We start from the raw sequence: 27,725 nt of genomic DNA, 5'->3' as shown, positions 1-27,725 counted from the left end.
GCCCCACATGTATACAGTGCTTCCCTACTTCCGCCCCCCCAAAAGATTTTTTTATACATATAACATTCCCCAAAACTTAATATTTGGAATTAAACAAAACTACAAAACTAATTATACAGTTAGTGCTGTTGGTTAGTACCCCTTATTTTTCGAGAATTTATGATAAATTCAACATTTATAAAATGTCATAAAGCCGGGCCCCCTGGCACCATCTCAGGGACCCCAGTTTGAGAAGCACTGGCCTAACTATACTTATATTTCATGTGTTGGTTCAAACCATGTTGTGAATTGGGGCTTGTAAAACATTAAAACAGAGAAATCAGAACTTTACGCCGGTGGCTCATAGGGGATGCTCGCCTCCAGGGTTTTGTTTCTGTTTGAGAAATACAATTGTGACAGGACATACATACACACACACCCATAAATGTACACACAGACACACATAGACCAAACGCACACACAGACACCACAAGCCCCACCACACGCACATCACCCACAAAAACTACACACAGACATACACAGACCCACATGCACACGCCCCCAAAATACACACACACAGACACACATAGACACACGCACACACACATACATAACCCACAAAATATACACACCCCCCAAAACCCCCACAAAAACCCCCAACATCCCAAAAACACCACACACCCCCCAAAAAACACCCCCAGAAAAATGCACACCACACACAAAAACAAGCCCCACACAATAACACACACATACACACGCATGCACATACACACAAGACACCCCACGCATACACACACGCATGCCATACACAAACACACACAGCCCACACCAAACACACACAAACATACCAACCATACACACCATACATACAAACGCATGCATATACACATACAGACCACACATTTGCATACACAGACAGGACACACACATACAAATGCATGCACATACACAACGCATGCACACCATACATAGACACACACATGCACACACACAGGCATACACGCATACACAGACACCACACACCCACCCCATTCACTCACACACATACACACGCATTCAAATACACACACACACAGACACACAACATTACAAAGCACACACATACACCCGCATGCACATACACACCAAACACACACTAAAAACACACACACAACAAAACACACACATACGACACACAGACACACGCATACACACACATAAAACACCACCATGCCACACAGACACAACACGCATACACAACACACATACACACACAAAACACAGCACACCCCAAAATAAAACACAACACAGCGGGGATGACGGGTTTTTGTTTTTTTATTATTGTTAATATTTCTATACTTTGCCCATAACCCATTTTTATTGGGTCAAAGCACCAGCATGTTAGGTCAAAACAATTTTTTCTTATTTTTTCTTTTTTTTTTTCCTGAAATTTGACTAAAAACTCACTAAAACAAAACACATTGAGAATTTAATTAAAAAACTGTATCTTTGATCTTATCCAAAAGCAGCTTTATGATATGGCTGTGAATTTTAGAACAGGGCGACATCAAACCCGTCAAATTATATAAGACATTTCACATAATTATCATTCAGATATGATCACAAGACCGGGGCATGTTCATCTCTGTCTCTTTATTGTTCTGTTAACCCGGTGAGCGTTACACACTGTGATTGACCCCCGGGGTGTTTTCTGTTTTAGAGAGCCAGAGATGTTTTTGTATCGCAGACAACTGAAGGACGGATCTTGGTGACATAAGAAATAAACACTGGCTACGCACCTCGCTCCCGCAGGGCTGCCTCTGAGCATTCCACCCCTAAACTGACCCAAACCCCGCTGCAGGGTTTTTAAAACCTTTTCCCCATGTTCCCCAAAAACCCCCCCATTTTTATTTTTTCCCCCAACGCTTCCATACATAAAAAAAAAACACTGGGCTTGCTCAGACCAAAAACAGACCATAGCCTTATCACACCCCTCCAACCTCATCCCCTCTACTTCAAAAACCCCCCCTGACCCCCGTTTTTCCTGTTTTGGTCCTCATTAAATTCCTGAAGTCTGAACAGCTTTGGGGCACTTAGTGGGGAATTTAAACTAGCATTAAAAAAACCCCTTTAAAAAAAAAAATTCCTTTTCCTTTTTTTCCTCTTTTTTAAATTTTTTTTTAACAAAACAAAAACTGTTATTTTGTGTGAAAAAAAACAACAAATGAAAAATAATCAAAACTTGCTATAACAGGGGTTTGTTTCATTCTAATGGGGGTTTTGGGGGTGTTTTTGGTTTCTCCCTTGTTTTTTTTTTTTTTCCCTTTTTTTTTTTTTCTCTCTCTAAGCACACTTCAACATCACAGTGGCCAATTAGCACAGTGGGCAAAATTCTAACGGCGTGGGAGAGAAAAAACGGAAAACCCAGGCCCCGGGAGAACTTCCTTTCCGCTATCCCCCAAACCCGGGGGGTTTTGGCTGCTATTTTTAAATTTGGTAAATGTAACATAGTGTTAAGTGTGAGTCTGCCTTGGTAAACCTGTTTTGGGAGATGGGTCCCGATTTTTTGGGGTTTTATTCCCCCCCTTCTTTTTTTTTTTTTTAACCCTGTTTTTCTTTTGTCAGGGGGGAGGTAAGAATTTTTGTTTTTAAATTTTATTAAAAATTTTGGGAAAGGAAAAGTTACAAAATTTACTTTTAAGTAAGTTTCGTTTTGTTTGTTTTTTTGGGCCCTTTTCCCTCTCCCCCTGACGTTTTTGGGTTTTTTAAAGGGCTTTTTTAAACAGTTTGTTTTTCTTTGGGTTTGGGTTACCCCCTGGACAATAAAAAAAATTGAGTATTTTTTTTGGGTTGGTTTTTCTTTTCCCCGATTACGGTTTTAACAAAAAAGGGGGATTTTTTGTAAACCCTTTTTTTGGGGTATTTCCCAGTTTAAAAGAAGTGAGAAGAGTGGGAAAAAGGGCTCATTTATTTTTTTTCCCCTTTTTTACGTTCTAAAATAACCCCTAGAAAAATTTAAATTTTGGGTAACAAAAAGGGGTTTTAAAATATTAGAAAAAAAAATGTATGCGGGTTTTCAATTTCTGTTGTTGAGTGATTGTGTAAAAACCTAAAGAACTTCCTGGAAGCATCGGGGTTTTAATAATTTAATGAAAATGAGAATCAGGCGCCAAAGTGGGGGAAAAATGCCTTTTTTCCCGGGGGTTGTCCTTTTTTTTAAGAGTTTTTTTTTTTCATTTAAAAAACCGGTTTTAAAAAACCCAAATTAAAAAACCTATAAGCACTTCAGTTTTTTTCCTCTGTATTTTCAGGAAATTACTAAAACTCTACCCCATTTCCCCCAGGGTACTTTTGGGGTTCCCTTTTCATTTTCTAAAGGGTTAAAGAACCCTTTTTTGTTTATTTTCCTTTCATGGAGAAAAGGGGCTTTTAAAACAGCTTTAATCACGGGTAGTTTAAAAATGTACCCCCAGTATGGACACAGGATTCCAAATTGTTCTGTTTCGTCCTGTTTCAGGGCCCTTGAAGTAACGTAATACTGCTTCCAAAATGGGGCCCTTGCTTGCAGAGGTAGGGGGAGCATGGGGACACGGGAAAAATGTAGCTGTAAAAAGTGGGGAGGCTCTGTCACTTTTTCCATGTTGGTGAGGAAGGGGGCAGGTCACATTTCCAGGGGTCTCTCCCCAGTGTTGCGTATCAGAATAAACAGAAGCAGTGGGGGCAGTTTTTAAAAGATGAACAAGGAAACACTTTGAGTACTGAAACATCTCAAAATTTCCCCACAGTGTAATCCATTGATGATGGGAAAAAGATCCTTCATTTGTGAAGTTTGCGGACTGAAGAAGAGTGTTTGCTGGAGGGTCGGGTCATGCAGGAATTGCGGGTTTCTTTTTTCAATCAGTGTCAATGTTTCCACCCCCCAAAGGTATTTTCACATACATTTTTTTCAATTTTAAAACCCAAATGATGAGAAAAAATCACAAAACTGATTATTTTCCTTTGATTTGAAAAACAGTCATTTAAAATAAAAACACTACAAAAGTGACTACAAAAGTGACTAAAAAACCCGCTCACCAAGACAATACTTTACACGTAAGTGGGAAACTTCATTTTATTTAGGATGGTTTTTTCCCCTCTGCATTTTTTAACCATTTTTTTTTTATGATCACCATGAGCAATTTTTAAAATAATGAAGAAAAACTATTTCAAATTTTTAAAAAACTTTTTTTTTTTTTTTTTTTTTTTATTTTTTTAAAAAATTTCTGCCCTCAAAGCACAATTCAGGTGACATCAGATGTACAATTTGCAAAAAAAAATTAGAAAAACGGTTTAAATTCATGTTTCAAATTTTTGAGTTTTTTTCTCCCCCCCACAGGGGTTTTGTGAAAAATCATTTTCCCAGCAGTGATAAAACCCCTTTGGAAAATCCAAAAAAAACCTTTTTTTCCCGCTTTTTCCCAAAAAATGGGGAAACACTTTAAAACCATGTTTTTTTTCCCCCTCTGAAAAATTTGGGTCCCCCTTTTAATTCATGAAAAAGGGTGCAGAGGTTTTTTTTTATTGCTTTTCTTTATTGATAATAAAGTTCATACACACAAAACACCCATAACCAAACAAATAGGACATTGTAAAGTAAAAGTAAAACATCATTTAGGGCACTTTTTTTTTTATTAATGAAACCAACAATACAATGAGATATATTCTTTAAAGTACAAATACACAGCAACTAAAATAAATAACAACAATGCCAGATGACAAGAGCAAAATTATAACAAACAAAAGGAAAAGGGTGCTACCCTATACATCATATCTGCTTACAATATTATAAACTCGAATTGCCTTTTTTATTTTACATTTCATGAATGTGAAATTTTCCCATTAATAATAACAATTGTATGAAATATGCCTTCTCTTTTTCAATCCCGTGATCATTAAAGTGTATCATTATATCGAGTCCACTCAACTGCAATTCAATGTTCAATTTTTTCATAATTAAATTCTGAATCTCAATCCAAAATATTTTTGTATGTAGGCAATGGAAAAAAAAAAATTTGAAAAATATTTTTCCTTTTTCATCTTTTCGGGAAATTCCCCAGGAGTAATCATATATAAAAAAAAAAACGTTTCAGCCCCAGTTTTACCGGGTATTTTTTTGCATTATTTTAAAAGATTTTTTTATTTCCCCACCGTTTTTTTAAATCCCCTTTCGCCAAGTTTTTAAAACCCCCCAATTTCACCCCCCAAACACATTTTAAGCCAAAAAAAACGAGCTGGGGATAAAAATTTTTTTGGGAGTATATTTCTATATATTTTTTTTGGGGACTCTATTTTGTAAAATATTGTAAAAACCAATAAATTTTTTTAACCCCTTTTGATTCTGAAAAATTTAGATCTTCCTCCTGTAAGGGTTTTTCCCAGAATATAAATTTTTTTTTGGGGGAAATTTTGAAATTCCATTAAAAAACAGCAAAATTTTTTTTAGGTTTAACGGGTTTTTTTAAAATTTTTTTTTATTTTTTTTTTAAAAAATTTTCCCCTAAAATGTAAATTTAAATTTTTCCCTTTCTTTAATTTAAAAAAAGCGGGATTTAACTAATATAATTTTTTTTTTCCCCAACCCATTTTTTTTAAAAAAAAAAGAAAATTTTTTTTTTTATATAGGATGCCCTTTGTTTTTTTCCAATATAATATCTCCTAGGTAAAAGGGTTTAAAGCTTATGGGCCCAGTGCCCCGGGCCATGAGAGCTTTTTTTTGGGAAATTTTTGAAAAAAGTTTAAACCCCGGTTTTTTTTCCCTTTTGAATAATTACATTTTTAATAAAAACAAAAGGGGTCCCCCCAAATTTGCTTGAATCTATTTGGGAAAGGAGTTTCCAAAACGTCTTTATTTTTTTAAATTTTTTAAAAAGGGGCCAATTTTTTTTAAAAAATTTTGTTTAAAGCTTTCAAAAACCAACACTTCTAAACCCCCAAATAAACTTTGGAATTGTTTAAAATTTTTCCTTTTTTTTCCCGATAATGAGGCTTTTTTTTTTCCCAAAAAAAAATCAAAAACCCATTTTTACTTTTTTGTTTTGTAATTTTTAAGGGGAATGTCTAATGATAAGGGACACATAAACTATCTGGAGTTTCCTTCGGCTTTTGAAAAAAGCCCCCCGCCCCTTGAAATTGACAAACCCCTTTTAAAAACCACTTTAATTAAAATTCTTATTCTTTTGTTAAAAATTTGGATTAAAGTTTAAACAAATTAAACGCAAATATTCATTTTTTTCAAAAATTTCAATCTTTAAAGGAAAAGAACTGACTTATTCACTTTAAAATTTTTACCCCCTGATACCCCTGAAAAATCTTTTAGGTTTTTTCACTGCTTTACTGTTTTTAAAAACCTATTTTTTCAAAAAAGGCATGCCCCAATCGAAAATTTGACACAACTTAAATTTTTTTCCTAATGTTGTAACCCCCCGGGAAAATGTCCTTTTTTTTTTTGTAAAGGGGGCCTTTATTTTTTTTGGTTGCTAAAAAAAAAAAAAAAAGGGGAGAGTTTTGGGACACCCCCGTCTAAAACCCCTTTTTTAAATTTCAAATTTTCCCAAAGATGTCCCCCTGCAAAATTTTTAAACAGAACTGGTACTTTCCTTTTTGTTTAGAGTTTTGATAGCTTTTTGAAAAAAAAACAGCCAAAACCCAAACTCAAAAAAGTAAAATTGCTTTAAAAAAAAAGTTGTGCTCTATGGTATCAAACCTTGTGAAAATCAATAAAAAAGATAAAACTATCATCAAAAGACATTTTCCCATTTAAATCTATCTATCTAGGTTTAAATTTTAATATTATTAAAAAAGGCCTTCCTAAAAATTTAAATCCATTTTCTGTTCCTCATCTATAATTTTTCCCCCAACCCTTTTTTTTCAGTTTTTTTGGGGCAAAAAAAAAAAGCAAATATTTTTGGCATCATTATTTAATGACTAATGGGTTTTCCCTTTTTCCCTAAAAAAAGAGTTTTTTTATTTTGGTTTTGGAATTAATGAAATAACCCCTTTTGTTTAAAAAGCGGGGCAATTCCCCCTTTTTTAAAAAGTTTCTATGAAGCAGCAAAACAAAAAGGGAAAAAATTTATATCAAAAACACTTTATAGAACTCACAAACGCCCAATCATTACCTAGAGAACGATTTTTTTTAAGGTCCCAAATTTACACTTTTTAAATTTCCCTTTTTCCCTTAATCTTAAATTTCCATCAAAAAACCCAAAACCCAATTTAAAATCATCATCATTAAATTTGGGCCCTTGCCCTTTTAACAGGGAAAAAGTCTTTCCCAGATCAGGAGATACAAAATTGGAAGTAGTAGGTCTTTATAAAACTGAGTAACAAATTTTTGATATTTTTTTTCCCCACCCCTCCTGAAAGGGGGATTTTTTAAATTAAAAAACTTCTTAAAGAAGTCAATTCGCCTTTTTCCTTTTCCCCCAAAATAAAAAAATATTAGAAATTTCTTTCCCGCCCTGTTCCCCCTTTTTTTAGGGTCTTGCCCCTAAAAAAAGCACCCTTTTTGCTTTTTCTTGATAAATTTATCCAATTGTATTTGGGAAATTTGATGTTTAAAACCACCCAAACCCGTGCTTTAAAAATGACCTTTATAGACAGGTGCATTATTTTTTTTTTATAACACTATATTCTTTTTGTCTTTTAACTAAAAGGCAATAGACTTACCCATTAAATAGCTAAGTTCCAACTTTTGAATTTAAATTTTTTCCCCCAATTTTTCCCCAAAAATTTTTTTTGGTTTTTTTAAACCCCTGAAACCAGTGTTATCTATTAATTTTGAAAAACCCCCTTTTTTAAAAAAAAATTGATCATCTTTTAAAAAAAACTTTTTTTTTTCAAACTTAAAAACCCCCTTTTTATTTTTAAATTCAGCTAAACCCTTTGCCCATTTTAAATTTCATAATTGTTTATCCCTTATGACATTAAAATGAGGGCCTCTATAGAAACAGTCTGGACATACTTTTTTTCCATTTCCCATGTGATTTTGGGAAAAAAATCAATGGTGATTGTTGGAATAATCTTTTTTGCTCCATGTAATATTCTCAAAAAACGATTTCACAAAGGGTTTTTCTTGGGGCTTTTGTGGCCACCCGACCCATAATTTTCATCAAATACACTTTTGAAATCCCCCCCCCCAAAACCCCCCAAAAACCAAATTTTTGCCAAGGGAAATTTATTTTTAATTTGTTTTCAGTTTTAATTTCGATATTTGGGGAAAAAACGTTTCTTTACCCGTCTTTTAATTAGGGGGAAAAAGGGAATTTTAACCCAAGCATGTAACGAGTTTGATAAAGGGTTAACAGGGTTATTATTACCATTTTTCCCCCCCAAAAACTATAAATTTTTCCGTGGCTAAAAACCCCTGACCCATAAAATTTTTTCCCCCTTTGGGAAAGGGGCCCCCCGGCAGCCCCTATTTGCTGAAAATGTGTAAACCATACATTTTGTCTTTTCCCCCCAAGGATTTCCCTCCAAACCTTTCATCTTCCTTAAAAAGAATGGTTTCTTTTTAACAAAATAAAAATCCCCCCGCGTTTTGGCCCTTTTGTTCTTCATCTCTGGGGGGTTTGCCAATCCTGGGGAAACTAAAAATCGAGGAACCTTCAAAACCCAGATAAGGGTTCCTTGCATCTCAGCCAAAGAGGGTTCATTCCCCCCCAACCTTTCCCTTAACCTTCTTTGGGTGGACGTTTTTTTGGGATTTTTGGGGGGTTGGTGTTACGGTACTGTACCTCCTTCAAAAAACGTTTTAAACATGCATAAGAATGAAAAATGAAGAATGAAGAAAACCTTTTTCTTTAGCTGATTCAGTCCCTTCCCAAGATTTCCCCCCCATCTCCATAATCCCGAAAAAAAATCAGTTTTTAAAAACCCCTCCAAAAGTGCCCTTTAAACAAATGTATCTCTAAAAAAGTTTGGCAACGGGGGCATTTTAAAAAAAAAACTTATTATATAAGTGGACCCATATTTCTGTTTAGCTCAAAAAAAACCAAAACCCCCCGCTCACACCCATCTTTTTAAAGGGAAAAAAATAGTGGGGGAAAATGACATTTTAATGTCAGGAAGATTTTTTTACAACAGAACAACCCTTAAAAAACCCTTCACATAGGAGACAGTAGTGTATTTTGGGTGGGCAAAACAACATCGTGCAAAAATGTTTTAACTTTGAACCAAAAAAACACACCCCAAAAAACCCCCAAAAAAAACCCAAAGCCCCAAGGGGTTGTTTTAACTAAAAAAATTAAATTTAAAAACACGCCCCTGCACTTTTTTTTCTTATTTTTTGGGAACTTCATATGTTTTTTTTTTAAATTGATTTAAAAATTTTGATTTTTCCCAATTTAAAAAAGGCCCTTGTAAACTTGGGGTTTTCATCATATTTCGTGGAGTGATGGAGGAAAGGGGGGGCTTGAAAAAAATAAACCCCACATAAGCAGAAAAATTTTGAGTTTCCCACTGATTTTACCCCGAACATAGTGTAAAAATTTGGAAAAAAAAAATTTTAAATGTAAATATAGGTGAGGTGAGGGTTTCCCCTTCTGGGCCCAAAAATGTATAATAATAAAAAAATTAATAAAAAAAAAAAAACATAAAAATAATAATAAAAAAAAGGGGGGGCACGGTGGCTTAGTGGTTCCCCACTTTTTCCCCTCACACCCCGGGTCGGGGTTCAAATTCCCCCCGCCCCCCGCCTTGTGGGGTGTGGATTTTTTGATGTTCCCCCCCCCCCGTCCCTTTGGGGTTTTTTTCCTCCGGGTACCCCGGGTTTCCCCTCCCCCGGCCCAAAGCCCCATCCCATGGTGGGTTGTTTGGCATCTCAAAAAAAATTTTGTCCGAAGTGTGTGTTTGTGTGAGTGAATGAGGTGTGGTGTGTGTGTCCCCCTGTGAGGGGGTTGGCCCACCCCCGCCCAGAGGTATCCTGCCTTGATGCCCAAATGACCCCTGAGATGGGCACGGGCCCCCCCGTGACCCGGGGGTGTTCGGTAGGGGGAAAGAAGGTTAAAAATTGAATGAAATGTGTAGATTTTTTTTTATTTATTTATTTCTATTCGAAAAGTAGGGGAAAAAAAACCAGGATCGAAACCAATGACACCACTTTTTTCCCACAGAAAGGGTACGGTGTCTTATGTTTTATTTCAGTCCCTTTAGTCCCTTTTGGGGCATTTTTTAGTAAACTTTCATCCCCAAAATTTCTCATCATGTTTTGTTACTTACAGAAAACAGTAAAAAAAATTTTTTCCCAGGTTGAGAGATCCTACAACTGTTTTAAAATACAGGAAAGAAAAAATTTTCAACATTCAAAACAGACATACCGCAGGGAAATAGATTTTTAAAAAAACATTTTACATTTTTTTTTGGCAGTTATTTTATTTAAAAAAGATAAAAATTAAAAATTATAATAAAAAAACCTCGGGAAACAGCCCTGCACAGCAATGGAGGGGGTTTTAAACCACAAAAAAAAGGGTAGACCCCTTTAAAAATTTGGGGGAATAAAGTAAATTTTTGTGCATGTAAATGGCCATTTTTGGGTTTTGGGGTTTATCCAGACAGATGGCTAGTGTGATGTACAGAAATTAAAGATGTGTTCCCCATCATGGCAAAAATGATTTTCTGCCTGAAGGGGAAGGGGTTTTAGGGGGCTCCCTTTTTTTAAAACCCGCTTGGGCGGCAAGTGAAAAGGGATTTTACCGCAAATTTAAAGCCGCAATTTTGTGCCCTGACAGAGCTGAATAATCTGCAAACCCCCCGTCATGTCCCCAGTTTTGGGTTTTCCCAAACATTTTTAATGGTTTATCGGGGAAAAGTAAACGAAAGAGGAGCGCATTTTTTTCCCGCCTAACCCCTTTGCCAAAAACACCCCAGTCTAGAGCTCCCCTGGTGAAAAGGGTTTGTTTTCATGTATCGCGATGTGAAATCGCCGGGAGTGAGATTCCACTCTGGTCACCGGGCACTTGTTTGGGAAAAACCATTTTTTTAAGCGGGTGCTACAACCGCTTGATTTCAGCGGGAAAATTTATTCTTTCATGAATGAGTGAAAAAAATCCTTTCCCCGGTTTAAAATGCAAAACTTTAATGAGACAAAGAAAAACAATTCCAAACCGAAAAACACACTTGGGTACTTTGCGGGAACAGGCAGAGAGAAAATTTAAAAACCAAAAACAGCAGTTAGGGAGGCAAAACTAAAAAACGGGGGCAAATAAATCCAAAAAACCCCAAAAAGCAGTAAGCCCTTTAAAACGGGAAAGACAAAAAAAGAACTGGGCCCAAAAACAAATGAAAAACCCAAAAAATATTTTCTAAAGGGTGTTTTAATTTTTGTTTTAAATTTAAAATGTAAAAACCCCTGGAAAAATTTTCGGGAAAAGGGGGCTCCCCGGGGGGACAACTGGTTGCTTCCCCTTACTTTAATGTTTTTTTTACAGTGTGACGGGGAATTTTAAAAAATTGGGGGGGAAAAAACCAAAGAAAATAAAAAATTGCTAGAACTGAAGTTTAATATTATAAAAAAAAAATGTACTGAAATTTACCAGCCCAAAATTTAAAAAATTATAAATTTTTTTTTTTATTATGCCCAAAAAAAAACCCCAAAATGTCTTACCGAAAAAAAAAAAATCCTTTAAAACCTGAAAACTTCCGGGTTTACACCTTTTTTTTAAAACATTTTAAAAAAAAATATAGAAGGAGACAGAAAAAAGACCTGTCCTGATCCTTTTGAGGGGGCAAATTTTTTTTAAAAATCATTATTTTACAATTGAAAATGATTCTCGGTAAATGATGCATTTTTAAAGAGCCCCTCAAGTTTTGGGAAAGACAGGCTTGACTAAACATCCCCAAAAACCCCCAGGGGCTCGACTAAGAGCTCCGGGGAGACCCCGCTTGTTTCCCCCGGGCCTGGTTTCCTTTAGAGCCCGCGGTCCCCGGAAACAGATACATTTTGGCACCAGGGCATTTTAAAATATATATAAATGTCAAAAGGTTTTTCTGTGTGAGAAAAAACAATGTGTGCGTGACTGCCCAATCTCAATGCGTGACACTTGATACCCCCCTGCAGTTTCCTTAAAAAGTATGTGATCTTGTGCCCAAATGTTACCCTTTTTGGAAAGGCCCCACTGAAAATTTTTTTAACTTAAAAAGGGAGGTTTCTGTCGGTTTTTCCATGCCCTTTAAAAAAAAACAGTACAAAGAAACAATAAATTCTGGTGCAAAGGGTACTTTTGGTCTCCCTGCAGTATGGCCCCCTATGCAAATTCACGGGGAAATCCATCATAAATTGATCATCCAGAGCAGAAATGCGCAGATCATCCGTACCCAAAAAAAACCCCAAAGAAGCAGGGGTGCAGATTCAAAGATGGAAAATTTGCAACACAGTGAGGACAAAAAACATCTCAAAAATTTTCATAGTGTACTCAGGGGATTTTGGGAGAGGAATCTTCAGTGTGAGGGGGATCAGGGGGACTAAAGGGAAGAGTGATGCGGGGAGGTACGGGTGCGGGTGCGGAGATTCAGGTTCCTGTTGACATTTTTTTTCATTTGGAATCCCCTTTCCAGGTATTTTTCAAAAAAAAACTGGTAACTTTACAAATGATAAACCCGAAATCCCCTTTTGGGATTTTTTTCCCTTTTGGTTTTGGCCCAAACATTTCACTACCCCCAAATATAAAACCAGTGACAAACAACAGTGACTACAACAGGGACTCCAACAGGGGGACTACAACAGTGCCCTACAACCGTCATCAAGAAAAATATTTAACACTTTAATTTGAAACCCTTCCCATTTTTTTTGGGCCCTGGTTTTTTCCCCTTGCTTTTTCCCATTTTTAAATTTTTTACGAACCTTTTCAAAGGGAAGTAAATTGTGAAAAAAAAACATAAAAAAAGGGATATCATTATAAATCTGTTGAGAGGCGCAATAAACCAGAGCAAATTGTTTTGAATAAAGGGAAAAAATTTATTTAAGGGGATCAAACTTTTTTTTTTTTTTTTTAAAGAGATCTGATCAAAGCACAATTCAGGAAACATCAGATGACATATTGGAAATAAAAGAGTGTACCATTCTTCCTAACAAAATTTTTTTCTAATCGGGATTTATTTCTCACCCACATTGTTTGTGAATTTTTTTCCCCAGTTGGATGAAACCAGGGTAAGCCCTCCCCCCCCTTTTTTCCCTCTTTTGCACAAAAGGGCAAAACCCAATTTTTAGCCCATAAATTCCCCCCCCCCCCCTTTTTTCTCTGCAGTTTTATAGAAAAGAAAAATGTGTTGTTTTAGGGAAAAAAGATGAAAAATGTGTTTTTAGGGGTTTAAAAACCCAAAAACCTCCCGTTTTTTTAAAAAAGGGGGTAAGTAAACCCGGTGTTTTATTACACATGATATTTTCCCTTGCTTTTAAAAATTTTGGGTAAATTTTCAGGGGATTATGAAAATTTACACATGAAATCATCTTCATGATAATGTGCACCAGTGGGGGAAAGTAAATAACTACATTTTGGGCCCTGGTTACATTTATTTTAAGCGGGACATTTTTGGGGAGGGTAGGGGAAAACTTTTTGGAAAGGGTTTTGTGAGTTCAAACCCCAGCACCAAAACGGGGCTCCCTTTCCAACTGGAAAGGCTTTAAATACTCAAGGGGGCTCAGATTTTTATAGTATAATGACTCTGGAAAAGGGAAAGTCTCCCAAAAAAGTCTATGATTATTTTAAGGGAAACTTCTTTTTAAAGTAAAATTTGAAATTATTTTTTTTGGGGGATTAAAATTGATTTATTTATTTTTTTATTTTTGTTATTTATTTATTTATTTTATTTTATTTATTTTTTTTTTAAAAAATATCCAGAGAACGTACAAAAGTGCAAAGAAATCTATCATTGAATATTTTAAACTCTGGCCCACGGGTTCCCTTATTAAGATTTTTTTTTTTTTTTATTTTTTTTTTTTTTTTTTTTTAAGGGTTTTTTTTTTTTATTTTACATCCCATACACCCAAAGGGGGAAGGAAGTGATAGTACCCCAGCATAGAGGGGGGGGAAGCGAAAAAAACCTTGCTGGGGTGCTGTGGGGCGTGTGTGCCTCAAAAAAGCGATGAAAAGGCGAAAAATTAAATAACCCCGGGAAATATTTTTTTGCGGGTTTGGATGCCCCTGACATTGCTCACAAAGACCCACAAAACAGACACAAAAGTTTTATTTATTTTAATATATATATATATATATATATATATTTAAAATAAAACAAACGGGGGAAAAGGAAAGTGCTAGGAAAACGCACACGAAACATACACCCACCACACCGCAAGCCCAACACAAAAACACACAGACCCCAAAACCCATACACACAAAATAAAAAACGCATGCACGGGACAACACAACACACACATATAGGCTAAACCCGGGGGGGGGGCCGGGAAAGGGGAAAAGGGCCCCCCAATGGGGAGGTTGGGTCCCCCCCCCCAATTTTTTTTTTTTTTTAAATATCGCCACTCTCTATTGTGAAATACGGTGGCCGGAAGTGCAAAAAAAATTTTAACAAAGCCCGAAAAAAAATTTAAACAAATCTGTAAAAAAAGAACAAATCTGAAAACATCTGAAGGGCAGCTGCGGGCCCTTTTTTAAAAAAAAAAACCCTTCCTATGTTCCCCCCAAAACCACCACTTTTCTTTTTTCCCCCCCATCCCTGGGCTCCAAACATCAAATAAAAAAACACTGAGGCTTGCTTAAAAAACCCCAAAAAACCCGACCAGTAGCCTCTATCAAACCCCTCCCAACCCCCTCACTCACTCTGATTTTCTGCACTGCTCCCACTAAACCCCCCGTCTCTTTTTTGTTTGGCCCCCCAAAATTTAAACTTCCTGTGGGATGTTGAAAAAGTTGTGTCACTTAGTGGGGAAATTTTTAAAACTGGGCACTTAACACCCTTAAAAAATAAAACTTGCCGTCGTTTTTTTCCCTTTTGCTTATTACCTTTATAAATAAAAAACAAAAGCTTTGTGTTTTTTGTGGAATAAAACAATCAAATTAAAAAATCAATAAAAAACTTGCTTTAAAACAGGGGTTTTAAAATATTAGAAAAAAAAATGTATTTGCGGGTTTTCAAGTCCCCTGTTTTTGAGTAAATTGGGTAAAAACCTCATGAATTCCTGGTAGCATCTGGGTTTAAAAATTTTTAATGAAAATAGAAAAAAAAAGAGCTCCAATGTCAGCTAAAATAAAACCCGATTTGGGGTTTTGTGTTTTTTTTTAAAGCTTTTTTTTATAATTAAAACCCCGGGGTTGGGAAAAACCCAAAAAAACCTAAAATGCATTTCAAAAAACTGGGGACCCCAGGACATCAGTATTTAAAACAAGTGCAAATTTTTTCCCTGTGATGGGGGCGGGTTTTGTTTTAAAAATGGGGATTTGGCCCAAGTCTGCGCTTATAAAAGGGTTTAAAAAGTGGATGAGTAATGTTTAAAAAATTTTAAAATTTTTTAGTTCAATAGCTGGCAAATTTTTTTTTCCGGGAGCCCTTTTTTTTTTTCCTTGAAATTTTATTACCTGTGATTGGTTCAACACTGATTTTAATTTTAAAAAAATGAAACCAAAAAAATAAAAATTTTCTTTTTATTTGTGTTTTAGGGGGAGTGTAACAAAAATGAGATGAAAAAACAGGAAGTTACTAGTAAAAAATTAAAACGCCCAACCACAATTTGGGAAGATTTTTTGTCATACAAGTTCTTAGGGGAAACATGACTTTTCTAAACTTTTGGGGTTTCCCTGTAACTCTTTTGGGGGTTTTTCCTCTGAAATAAGGTAAGACTAAAACTCAAATCATTCTAAATGACTGTCTGGGATCCTTCATTTTCTAAAGGGTTAAAAAAAGCTTTTGGGTTGTTTTTTTTTCCTTTCATGGGGCAGGGGCTGTTTAAGCTTTCATCACGGGGTAAAATTAAATGTACCTCGTAGTGAAAACCAGGGGTTTCCCTGAATTTTTAAACCCGGTCCTGTTTCAGTGTTGAGTAACGCTAATATGCTTCCAAAATTGGGGCTTGCTTCCCAGGGGTTTTAAGAGGCATGGGACACTGAAAAATGAGCTGAAAAAAATTTGGGGTCTGTCACTATTCCTGCCCTTTATGATGGAAATTTACAAAGAAAACAAAAAAAATTTCTGGTGAAAAGGGGTACCTTTGGGGCTACCTGCGAAAATCTTACCTATGCAAATTTTCAAAGGGAAAATCCCCAGTCTTGTTTCCTCCAGAGCAGAATTTTTTGCCGGGGGAACTAAAACTCTTTTTCTCTGGGGTCTGGAACGGTTTGGTGGCACCCAAAAATTTGGGGTTAAATGGCAGCCAGATGCCCCGTGTTTAAATTGGTACCTGAGAGTTAGTAAAGGGTTTAAAAAACTGAAAAAAGCAGAATTTTAATTGTTATAGTTTTCCCCTTTGCACCACCCCATTTTAAAACTGCCAAATTTTTTTCAGATCCTGCTTCAGTGGGGGGGGAGAGCAAGTGAGAGGGGGGAAAGGGGGCCAGCGTCCCGTCCATTGCCCCTCAAACAGTGCTGAGTAAAACAAGAAAAAAACCCAGTGGTGAAAGTTTTAAAGAGGGAACAAGGGAAACAAAATTTGAGGATGAAAAAACCCCGGGAATTCAGCAGTGTACATCAGGGATGTGGGAAAAGCCCCTTTTCAGTGTGCCCAAAAAAAGACTAAAAGAAGAGTGATCCCTGGATGGAAACTGGGCGGGTGCGGAAAAATTTTGCATTCCCTTTTTTTTCCAAAAAAAAGGGTCTTTTTTCCACCCCCGGGGTTTTTTAAAAAATTTTACAGGGGAAAAAATTTTAAAAAATAAATGAAAAAAAAACCCACAGGGTTTTTTTTATTTTTGTTAACTCAAAAAAATAAAGACAACACAAAAAACCCCCAAACAGGGGACAACAACAGGATTTAAAAAACCGCTCATAAACCCCCAACACGAAACACAAAGTGGGAAAAAGTTTCATTTTTTTTTAGGGGGGGGGTTTTTTTTCCCCCTGCTTTTTTAAAACATTTAAAATTCAGGGAATTTTTTAAAAGGGGGGGAAAAGGTGATTTTGAAAAAAAAACCCTCAAAAAAATTTGGATTTTTTTTAAAAAAATCTTTTCTGAGGGGGCAATCCCATACAAAGTAAGGGGGAAAAAGGAAAAAAATTTTTTCAAGTGAAAAAAATTTTTTTTCCCCTTTTTTTTTTTTTAAAAACAATCTGACTAAAAAAAAACAATTCAAAAAACCCTCAATGAAACATTTTTGGGGAAAAAAATTTTGGTATTTTTTCCCCAACCCCCTTTTTCCCCAAATCTGAGTTTTTTTTCTCCCCCACATTTTTTGCCCCCTTTTCCCATTTTTAATGAAACCACGAAATTTACAAACAAAATCTTTTTTCCCCCTCTCGAAAAAAATTTTTTGAACATTTTAGCCCATGTTTTTTTCCCCTCTGTAAATTTTTTCCTTTTCCCCAAAAAAAAACCCTGGAACTTTCCATGTTTTTCCCCGGGGTTTTTAAAAAATTTTCCCCAATGTCAAAAAAAAATTTTTATGAAAATAAACATGAAATAAATGATGGGGGATTTAAAAAAAAAAGTTTTCTACTAATAAAATTTTTTTTTTTTTTTTTTTTTAAAAAATTTTACCCCACGGGAAAAAATAAAAAAAAAAACTACATTTTTCCCTTTGGGAACAGTATTTTTATTAAAGAAGTTTTTTTTAAAAAAATTTTTAAAAAGTTTTTAAAGTTTGATATTTTCCCCCCTTTTTCCCCAATTGAAAAAACATGCCAATAGGATTTTTAAAAAAATTGATGAGGGGAAAAAAAGGAAAATTTTTAAGGGGAGGGGTTTTTAAAAAAATAAAAAAAAAATTAAAAAAAAATTTTTTACTGCGGGTTGTTTTAACCCCCTTTTGCTAAATAAGTTAAAAAATTTTTTTTTAATATTTTGGGTTTTGGAAAACCCTTTTAAAAATTGGGGGGAAAAATGGGGGCCCTTTCCCTTCCCCCCCTTTTTAAACTGGTTTCATCATCTGAAGTTTTAGAAAGAAATGGGGTTTAAATTTCCGGGGGTGCCCCGTTTTTTTTTTAAATTATTTTTTCCCTTTCTTCAAAAATTTTTTAAATGCGAAATTTTGAGAATAAAACCCCCTTTTATTTTGGGGGTTTTATTAACAAAAAATTAAAAACAATCAAATTAATAATTTTTCAAAAAACCCGGGGGCAAAAACCCCAAAATTTTTGGGCAGTCAGATAAATTTTTTTAGGATTTTAAAACACAGTAAAACCAAAAAACTGGGGGAAATAAAAAAAAGGGGAGAAAAAGGGGGAAAAAAGTACATAAACTGATTTTAAAATCCCCATTTTTACAGTCTGCCCCCTTTTTCACGTTTTTGTGTGAAAAGTTTTTAAAAAACCATTTGGGCTTTTTCCTCTGGGGAAAAATTTTTGATTGTTTTGGGTTTTATTTTTTAAAAACCCCCTTTTACCCCCCCCGGGGCTTATTGTCGCCCCCCTAGGGGGGAATAAAGGCATGACGGGGCGCGGGGGTTTTTTTGTCTATTTTTTAAATTTAAAGCTTTTCTTTTTTGGGGAAAAAAAAAGGAAAAACACTCAAAAAAAAACCCAAAAAAAAAAAAAAAAACCCTTTAAGAAATTTTAAAAAAAAAAAACTTTTAAAGGGGACCAAAGGGGAAAAAAAGTGAAAAAAATGACATTTTAAAAGGGGGGAAAAAAATTTTTTAAACAGAAAAATTTTAAAAAAAAAAAGTTACATAAAGACAGTAGTGTATGTGGGGGGCCCTAACAAAATCAGTGCCCCAAAAATTGTGACGTGAACCACAAACAAAAAAAAAACCAAAAACCCCCCACAAAGCCCAAACCCCCTGTTTTTTTTTTAAATCAAAAAAAATAAAACCCCCTTTTTCCCTTTTTTTTTTTTTCTTTTTTTTGGGAAATTCATGATTTTTGGGGTTTTTTTAAAAATTTTGGAAAAAAAAATTTCAAAAAATTTTGACCTTGTAAATTTTGGGAAATTTTACCCCCCTTTTTGGGGGTTTTATGGGGGAAAAGGGGGGGGCCCCTTTAAAAAAAAAAACCCAAAAAAACCCCAAAAAAAAATTTGAGCTCCATAAAGTACACAAAAAAATGATTTTAAAAAAAATTTAAAAGGGAAAAAATTAAAAAAGTAAAAAGGTGGGTTTTGGGTTTTTCCCAAAAGGGCCCCAAAAAAAGTATTTTTATTTTTTAAATTTTTTTTAAATTTTTATTATTATTTTTAAAAGATTATTATGATTTTTAAATAAATTATTATAAATTTAAATTTTGTTTAAATTTTTTGTTGTTTTTTTAAAATTTAATACAAAAAAAAAAATTTTAAAATTTTAGTTGACAATTGAAAACCCTTTTTTTTTTATTTTTTTATTTTTTCCCTTTTTTCCCGATTTTTAAAAACCCCAAACCCCCGGTTTTTAGAAGGGGAAAAAATTTAAAAACTGCCCCCCACATTTTTTTTTTTTTTAATTTATTATTTTGGGTTTTTAATGATTCGTTCAGTTACATTAATGTAACAAAAAAAATTTTTAAAAACTTATTTTTATCATTAAAGTAATTAATCTTTTAAAAAAGCTTTTAAAAAATTATAAATAACATTATAAAATTATAATTACAAACACTGATGTGTGTGTGTGTGTGTGTGTGTGTGTGTGTGTGTGTGTGTGTGTGTGTGTGTGAGAAACAGGCGAACACTGATGAAGACTCCATTGTATACAGCACAGTGGCTGTTTCTAAGCCAAAGGTAAGATCAATACATTGGTACAATTCTGCATTTAAATGATAATAATGATGATTATTGTTGTTGTTCTTGTTGTTCTTGGTGGTTTAGGTTAAGAATAAGCCCACTTGTTCTGCTGAAGACTCGATTATATACAGCACTGTGGCTACAGCTAAACCAAAGGTAAAGCTGGCAATCCATTGGTCCAATGTTATCCTGTTGTCTTCACCTGTTCTGTGTTTCATATTAGTTTCTGTATTTATACTCTGATGATGAAATGTCTCATAAAGTCTGTTTAAAGTGTATGAAGCATTTCTGTGATTTATTTTGTCCTAAACAGGAATCTCTAAATTTCACTTCATGTAGTAACAATAAAACTTGGAATTATAATTATAATAATTTAAAACAAATCTTTGTGTGTGTGTGTGTGTGTGTGTGTGTGTGTGTGTGTGTGTGTGTGTGTGTGTGTGTGTGTGTGTGTGATTTAGAGTAAAAAACAGGCCACGTTTACAGATGAAGACTCCATTACATACAGCACTGTGGCTAAAAGCAAGCCAAAGGTAAAGATGGCAATCCACTGGTGGAAGTCTACATTATTATTATTATTATTATTATTATTATTATTATTATTAGTAGTAGTAGTAGTAGTAGTAGTAATAGTAGTAGTAGTATTATTAGTATTACTATAATAAGCAGGATGTGACCTACAGCTCTGTAAACTCTGTTAAATGGAGTCTGTTCCAGTTCAGTCCAAGCTACAGATCTAAGTGTATAAATCCATAATAAACACTTTACTCACTAATCTGTTAGGGACTTTATTCATATCCTGTTCTAGGTTTCTCCAAATGATGTCACTAATGAGACCATCTACAGCTATGAGGTTTACCAGTAAGAGGTTTGTGATTAAAAATTTATACTGAACCCACTCAAATATGTAACGTAAAATTACAAAACTTTCACACAGCAATTGTGTTTATTCCCTTTAGAGGATGACTTACTGTTTGGCTGTGGAGCCTCAGAGATCTCTACTGGGTCGCGTGTTCATCCTCAACATCCTTACAGATAAAATCTCAGTCAGGACAAGGACAACATGCCCCACACTCACTCCACAGACTTACATCACAGTCACATGACCCTCAGTCATTCAGAAAAAAAAAAAACAGTTTCCTCACTGTAGATATCAGATTTCACTTATTCTCTTTTGTACTTCATTTTTTTTAGGCTTTTGCTTGATCTGAAATGTATTTAAAGTGTTTATATTTCATGTTTTTATTTCATTATATTTTAACTCAAAATCCTTTTACATTAGCTTTTATCATTTCTGTTCACATGGTCTACAGTCCTTAAATACAACATTAGTGTACAACATAACACACTGCAGAACCCACAAAGCTTAATGAGTAAAAACCTGTAGGAAAAATATCTTCTGATTTTAAATTAAAGCATGTTATTATTATGCAGTGAATGAGAGTGTGTGTGTGCCCGTCGATGGGTTGGCACTCCGTCTAGGGTGTATCCTGCCTTGATGCCCAATGACGCCTGAGATAGGCACAGGCTCCCCGTGACCTGAGGTAGTTCGGATAAGCGGTAAAAAATATAATTAAGGAAATAATTCAAGATAACGGCGCACAAGCAGCATGGACATTCTGATAAACTGTGCTGGTATCTGATTACAATCTGAATGGATTAGATTCTGACTGTATTGTAGCACTGTGTTTGTTAAACTAGCTCCTAAACCAATATGAAACCTAAAATCACACCACATATTTATGGATGGTAAAAGCGTAAAAATCCATGTGCAGGATGATGCAGAACTTGTAGGAACATACTGTAATGTTGACGAGCATTCGGGTGGACGAGGTTAGTTTTGTTGTGCTCTTTGAATTTTTTCTATGATGTGCCACACTATGGGGTATTTATGACTAGGACCAAGCCCCAGTGACTCCGTTCCTCCAAAGTCTCCTTAATAGAACCTAATTCCTGGTGATTGAAGTAATTATACTGACATATGTGTCCTTTAGTAACACATGTTTTCGGAGTGCGTAGGAAACCCTTCCACCCTCCCACTAAAGGATGTGTCCTAGTTTGCACGGGTTAGTTTTGAAAACACAAGATCAACTTATCAGAGTTGGTCTTACCTTGAACACAGGTGTCCTTCATAGTCCCTCTGTCTTCTAACAAAGGATCATCTTCAAGTTCTTCTACCTAATCTATTGATTGAATCTTTAGATGAAGGAGTCAGACTTAGACCTTTTTGTCTTTTCAGGATCCTCACAATGGGAGGCCTTGTTTTTATTAAAAGTAGTATAATACAAATAGATGTGTGTAATATATGTAAGGTAAAAGAAAAGAAAATTACAAACAAAATCTCCTTCAAATAGTCAAACAATTCTAGCGTAAGTAGAAATAAGTAAAATGCAAAGATAAAACAAACCAGGAAACACTCTCCAAGTGTAAGCTTGGGTTTGTTCTCCTGATGCACCTTCTATAAGCAATAACAAAGTATAGCACAATGAACTTGCCTCAAGGTGAACGCACACCAATGGTTCTAAAACCCTATTTATACCATTAATTAATATGATCTCATAACGGTCATTCTGCTTCTGTCAGCATCCTGTCAGGTCTCTCATGATCTCATGCTTCTGCAAAACATCCTGAGAAGTCTCCTCAGGTGCACGGCTGTGCCTTGTGATTTCCTTATAAGCTTTCACTTTTACTCTCTGTCTTAATATTTAAACAAACTATTGACCATTATATCATTTCTTAATCACAAAATGGTTACATAAATTCATATAAAAGGTAAAGGAAACTTATCATTCTATAAAATGAAAAAGAAAACTTATAACAATTCTATAATCTTCTTTCAGCAAGATGATGGGTCTTGATTCAACTGTCTAGGTACAGTGTCTGTTCCTCTTTGGGTTGAATCAGCTTCCTTTTGGATCTTCTTCTTTACAGTTTTAATCAGATATATTTAATTTCTTTATGTCATATAACAATTTCCCCATTTCTTTTAGTTTTTCCACAGCTTCCTTTTTCTTTGCTTTCTGTCTCTGCTGTCTTTTAATCGTTTCTCTCTTTTTGCTGAGATTTTAATTTCACTTTGTTTCTTTATTGTATTGGATGAGATTGTCACATAAGGATAACCATGTGCACGTTGTATGGCAGTTACACATGGTATGGCAGTTACTCCACTCCTAAAATTTCTATCCACATGATCCAAATCATAGTTGGCTTTGGCCAGAGTAAGCTTTCTTGAAAAGAATGTGCATTGGTGGAGCTTGGCTGGGGTCCCATGGCACAGGAATAATACGGCCCCAATCCCATAGCAGGAGGCATCGACCTCCATGAAGAACGGTAGGTTGGGGTCTGGGTGTCATAGAATAGGGTCAGTGGGGAAACTTGAGCTTGAGGTTGTCGAAGACCTGTGCAGACTCTGACCAGTGCAGTTTGAAAAATTTGCAAAGCTGAGGAATCTTTGCAACTCTTTGATGCTGGTTGGAGTTGGCCAATGGGTCAAAGCGCTTACTTTGTACCCCAGGAAAAAGTTGTGATTTGGTGAAATTCACATTTTCCCCTTTTACAAATAGCTCGTTCTGTAAGTGTCATTGTAGAACTTTGTGGACATGGATAACATGGGTCTCCAGAGTAGGTAAGAAGAGTAGAATATCATCTAGGTTAAAAATGACCGGTTTCTGAGGTTTTGTGCTGAATGCAGTAGAGTGTGGCAATTTTTAAGAGCTCTTTTTACAGTTATAACTTGGTTGTGTAACCATATAACCTAGAATGCATTTCAGAAACTGTGATATCAGTCACTTGTGTCTGAGTCACAGTCACAGTCACTAACAAGTGATTCCCTGTGGTGATGTGGGGTCTCTGTGTAAAAATGTGATCATGTGACCAGTCTGCGCTTATAGAAGGTTTAAAGTTTACGAGTAATGATTTATAATCTTAATGTTTGGTGTGAATAGCTTGCAAAGTTTCTTCATGAGTCTAAATTATTGTCTGTGGCCAGTTCAACACTGACTTTTAGTATTTGTTGAATGAAATTTAAAAACATGCCTCAATTAAAACATTATTAAATGATAATTATATAAAATTATTTGTGCCTTTTTAGAGGGTGTAACTGTATGAGATAAAAAAAGAAAAAAAGGAAGTCAGCTAGTACAAAGTAACGTCAGCCACAAGTAGGAAGAGTATTTGTCATACAAGTCTCTTAGAGAAACATGAGCTTTTACTCACTATGTGGTTCTGTAACTCTCCTTGGGTTTTTCCTCTGTATATCAGGTAAGACTAAAACTCTATCATTCTCATATACTGCCTGGGTATCCTTCATTTTCTAAAGGGTTAAAGAAGCTCTTGTTGTTTATTTCCTTTCATGGAGCAGTGGCTGTTAACAGCTTTCATCACTGGTAGATTAAATGTACCTCAGTAGTGACACAGTGATTCCTGAATGTTCTGATCGTCCTGATTCAGTGTCTGAGTAACGCTAATACTGCTTCCTAATGTGGCTTGCTTGCAGAGGTAGAGAGCATGAGGACACTGAAAAATGTAGCTGTGGAGGATCTGTCACTATTCCATGTCTTTATGATGAGAAGTACAAAGCAAACTATAATTACTGGTGCAAAGGGTACCATTGGTCTACCTGCAGTATCGTAGCCTATGCAAACTCAAATGAAAATCCATCAGTCATTGATCATCCAGAGCAGAATTTGTTCACGGTGGAACTGAACTCTGTCTCTGAGTCTGGATGGCATTGGTGTGCTGCAAAAATTGGGGATAAATGGCAGCCGGATGACCGTGATTATTTGTACCTGACAGTTAGTCAAGGTAAGAAACCGAAATTAGTCAGAATTATAATTGTTATAAATTCCCTTACACCACTCATTTACTGCTTATTTATTCAGATCCTGATCTGTCAGTGAGGAAGAGCAGAGTGAGAGGTGAGGAAGGAGGCAGCGTCACAGTCCAGTGTCTCTACAGTGCTGCATGTCAGAATACACAGAAGCAGTGGTGCAGATTTAAAGATAGACAATGCAACACAGTGGGGACTGAAACATCCCAGACTCCAGCAGTGTACATCAGTGATGATGGGAGAGGAACCTTCAATGTGAGGATGAGTGAACTGAAGAAGAGTGATGCTGGATGGTACTCGTGCAGTGCAGGAGATCTGCAGGTTCCTGTACACATCAGTGTCGGTAGTGAAGCTCCAGGTATTACATATGATTAATAAAACATTGGTTGGGAATGATTCATGCCAGAAGGCTGTCTTTAATTTGTCATCAGTCTCGGCAAGTAAGGTTGGTCTGTATTTTTTCATGTATTTATTGGGATTTTGGACACTTAGAATTGGAGTAACCAGCCTGTTGACCAGTCTGGATGGTCAGACTAATTCTAGCTGATCAAGCTCTAGTTTAGTGGTTGTAGTGGTGCTTTGGGGTCTGGTTCTATTTAGTGGGGTATAAAGGTTTTTAGAGGTTTTGAACACATAGAGGCTGATTCTAGCTGATCATGTTTAACCAGTTTTGGGCAGTTTTGGACTTAAAATGGTCTCAAAATGGATAATCTGCTTCTACTGTAGCTCCTCCGGCTGGTTCCAGTTGGACGTGATGACCAGCTTAGATTGTCAGAATGGTATTATTTATTCAGCTTGGTTCTAGTTGGTCAGTTATGGGTTTAGAGGGGCTTTTAATACTAACAAACTGCTTAAGTGGAGCATCTCATGATACAGTAGCAGTTAACCACTGTTGAAAAGACTAAAGGACAAGGTAAGAGGACCAACTAAACCAGCTAATACTAGCAAACCTTTTTAGAATTTGTTGGTCACGCTGGTTCTTGCTAGTCAGGCTGATTCTACTGAAAGGTTTTTAACTTTTTGTCAGTTAAAAGAGTCCATAATGTCAGTAAACATTCATGAAGTTGAAATGTTCCTGTTCCTCTGAATTAAAAATCAACATCAAAATAAAACTGAAACTTTATGCTTAAATGCCAACACTTATGTTTCCTTTATGTTTAATCCATTCAGGTCTGCCTGGATATCCCACAATAAACAATACATATCATTTGTAAGTACTGAGATATTTTACACCCTTGCAACCGAATGTGTAGAATTTATTCATACATAGAATTATTAGATCACTAATAATAAATAATTATTTTGCAAAAAAAACACAAAAGAACATGTGAAGTAAATAACTACATGTAGTCTGGTTACAGTACTTAAGCTGACAGTTTGTGAGGGTAGTGGAACAACTGCTTGGAAGGTTGTGAGTTCAAATCCCAGCACCAATAACAGGCTGCCACTACTGGGCCTGTGAGAAAGGCTGTTAACAATCAGGTGCTCAGATGTATAGTATAAGTGACTCTGGATAAGGTAGTCTGCCAAAAATTCTATGATTACTGTAAGGGTACAGTACTTCTTTATTAAAGTGTAATGAAATCAGAGTTTGTTTTATTTGATTGAGGTTTTCTTTCTTTCTTTTTGATTTTTTACAAATAAATAATACAGTTTTGCTATTAAAAAATATCATTACAACCCACAAAACAACAGCCTTTAAGCTTCCTATTAGCTGTTTAATCACTCTGGTCAGTGATGCTCATCTGTTTCCACTGTCTCAGACATCAGCTGGTGCCTGAAGTGTAGAAGCTGTAGATATTTTATTAAATAATAGAAAAAAATGTAGATAGTTAATTAATTAAAAATGTAGATAGTGTAGATATTTTATTAAATAAATATGTAAATAAATAAAAAAGGTAAACATTAAAATAAATGTACTATAAGATGTAAGCAAACGTACTTTGGATGACTTATAACCAAAGACACTACCAGTACATTAATCCAGTACAGTAAACCATGGGATGATTCAAATTAGAAGATGAACAAATTAAGGAAAAACACACACACACACACACACACACACACACACACACACACACGCTGGGTGATGGTGTTATGAATTGTTATTATTGTTAATATTTCTATACTTTGCCCATAATCTCCATTATTATATGGGTCAAAGCACCAAAGTGGCATGTTGAGGTCAAACTATTTTTTCTGATGATTTTTCAATCAATCCAAACTGCAAGCCAGACTATTAAGTTTCCCAACTTCAATTTCAACATAATTTGTAAAAAGATGTATAAGAATTTTGTGAACAAGTTCTAGAATATTTTTCGCTGTATTTTGACTAAAAACTCATTAGTAATCAAAATACATTGAGATTTAATTTATAAAACTGAAATCAAACAATAACAACAAAACATGGCAGCCACAGGCCTAATGCACTCAGACAACTGTAATGTACAGAGTTTAGTTACATGATTAACAGCCTAATAGCTGACTGTATTTGCAGAGGAAAAGAAAAAAACAAACAAGAAACATAAAAACCTTAAACTTTGCATACTATATCATTGATCTAATTCAAAAGCAGCTTTGTAATGATGACTGGGATACTTCTAGAAAAAGGCTGACATCAACCAATCAAATTTCATCAGTGATTTTTATATAATTATTATTAAGATATGATGACAATGACCGGATGCATGTTCATCTCTCGTCTCTTTATTGTTCTGTGTAACCTGGTGAGCTGTAATACACACTGTGATTGACCCCTGGTGTGTTTTCTGTTTTCTGTTTCAGAGAGCCAGAGATGTTCTGTATCGCAGACAACTGAAGGACGTGATCTTGGTGACATCGAGAATATAAGAAGCTGGAATGTTGGTTCTGTCTGTCTGTCTGTCTGTCTGTCTGTCTATCTATCTATCTATCTAGTCATCACAATCTCTTATCTTGGTCAGTGGAACTTTTCTGTAAAAAAAAGCATAAGTGCATGCATTCATCTATTAACATTGTGTGAAGGAATATTACATTTGGTTGTTGATTACAATAAAGTTTAGTACAAAAAAGTTTCTCTGACTTGTTAATTGTCTCTATGATAAATGTCAGGCCACTCAGTTGCTT

At 35.3% G+C, this 27,725-nt stretch overlaps 1 pseudogene; it reads left to right on the top strand.

Annotated features, from left to right (window-relative positions):
• Positions 1 to 27,470, top strand: part of LOC132843080 (polymeric immunoglobulin receptor-like) — a 43,375-nt pseudogene extending 15,905 nt beyond the window's left edge.
• Positions 27,471 to 27,725: the final 255 nt, after the last annotated feature.

The sequence above is a fragment of the Tachysurus vachellii genome, chromosome 1 (assembly GCF_030014155.1).
Source record: "Tachysurus vachellii isolate PV-2020 chromosome 1, HZAU_Pvac_v1, whole genome shotgun sequence".
Taxonomy (NCBI): Eukaryota; Metazoa; Chordata; class Actinopteri; order Siluriformes; family Bagridae; genus Tachysurus; species Tachysurus vachellii.
This window is presented reverse-complemented; position numbering and strand designations above follow the sequence as displayed.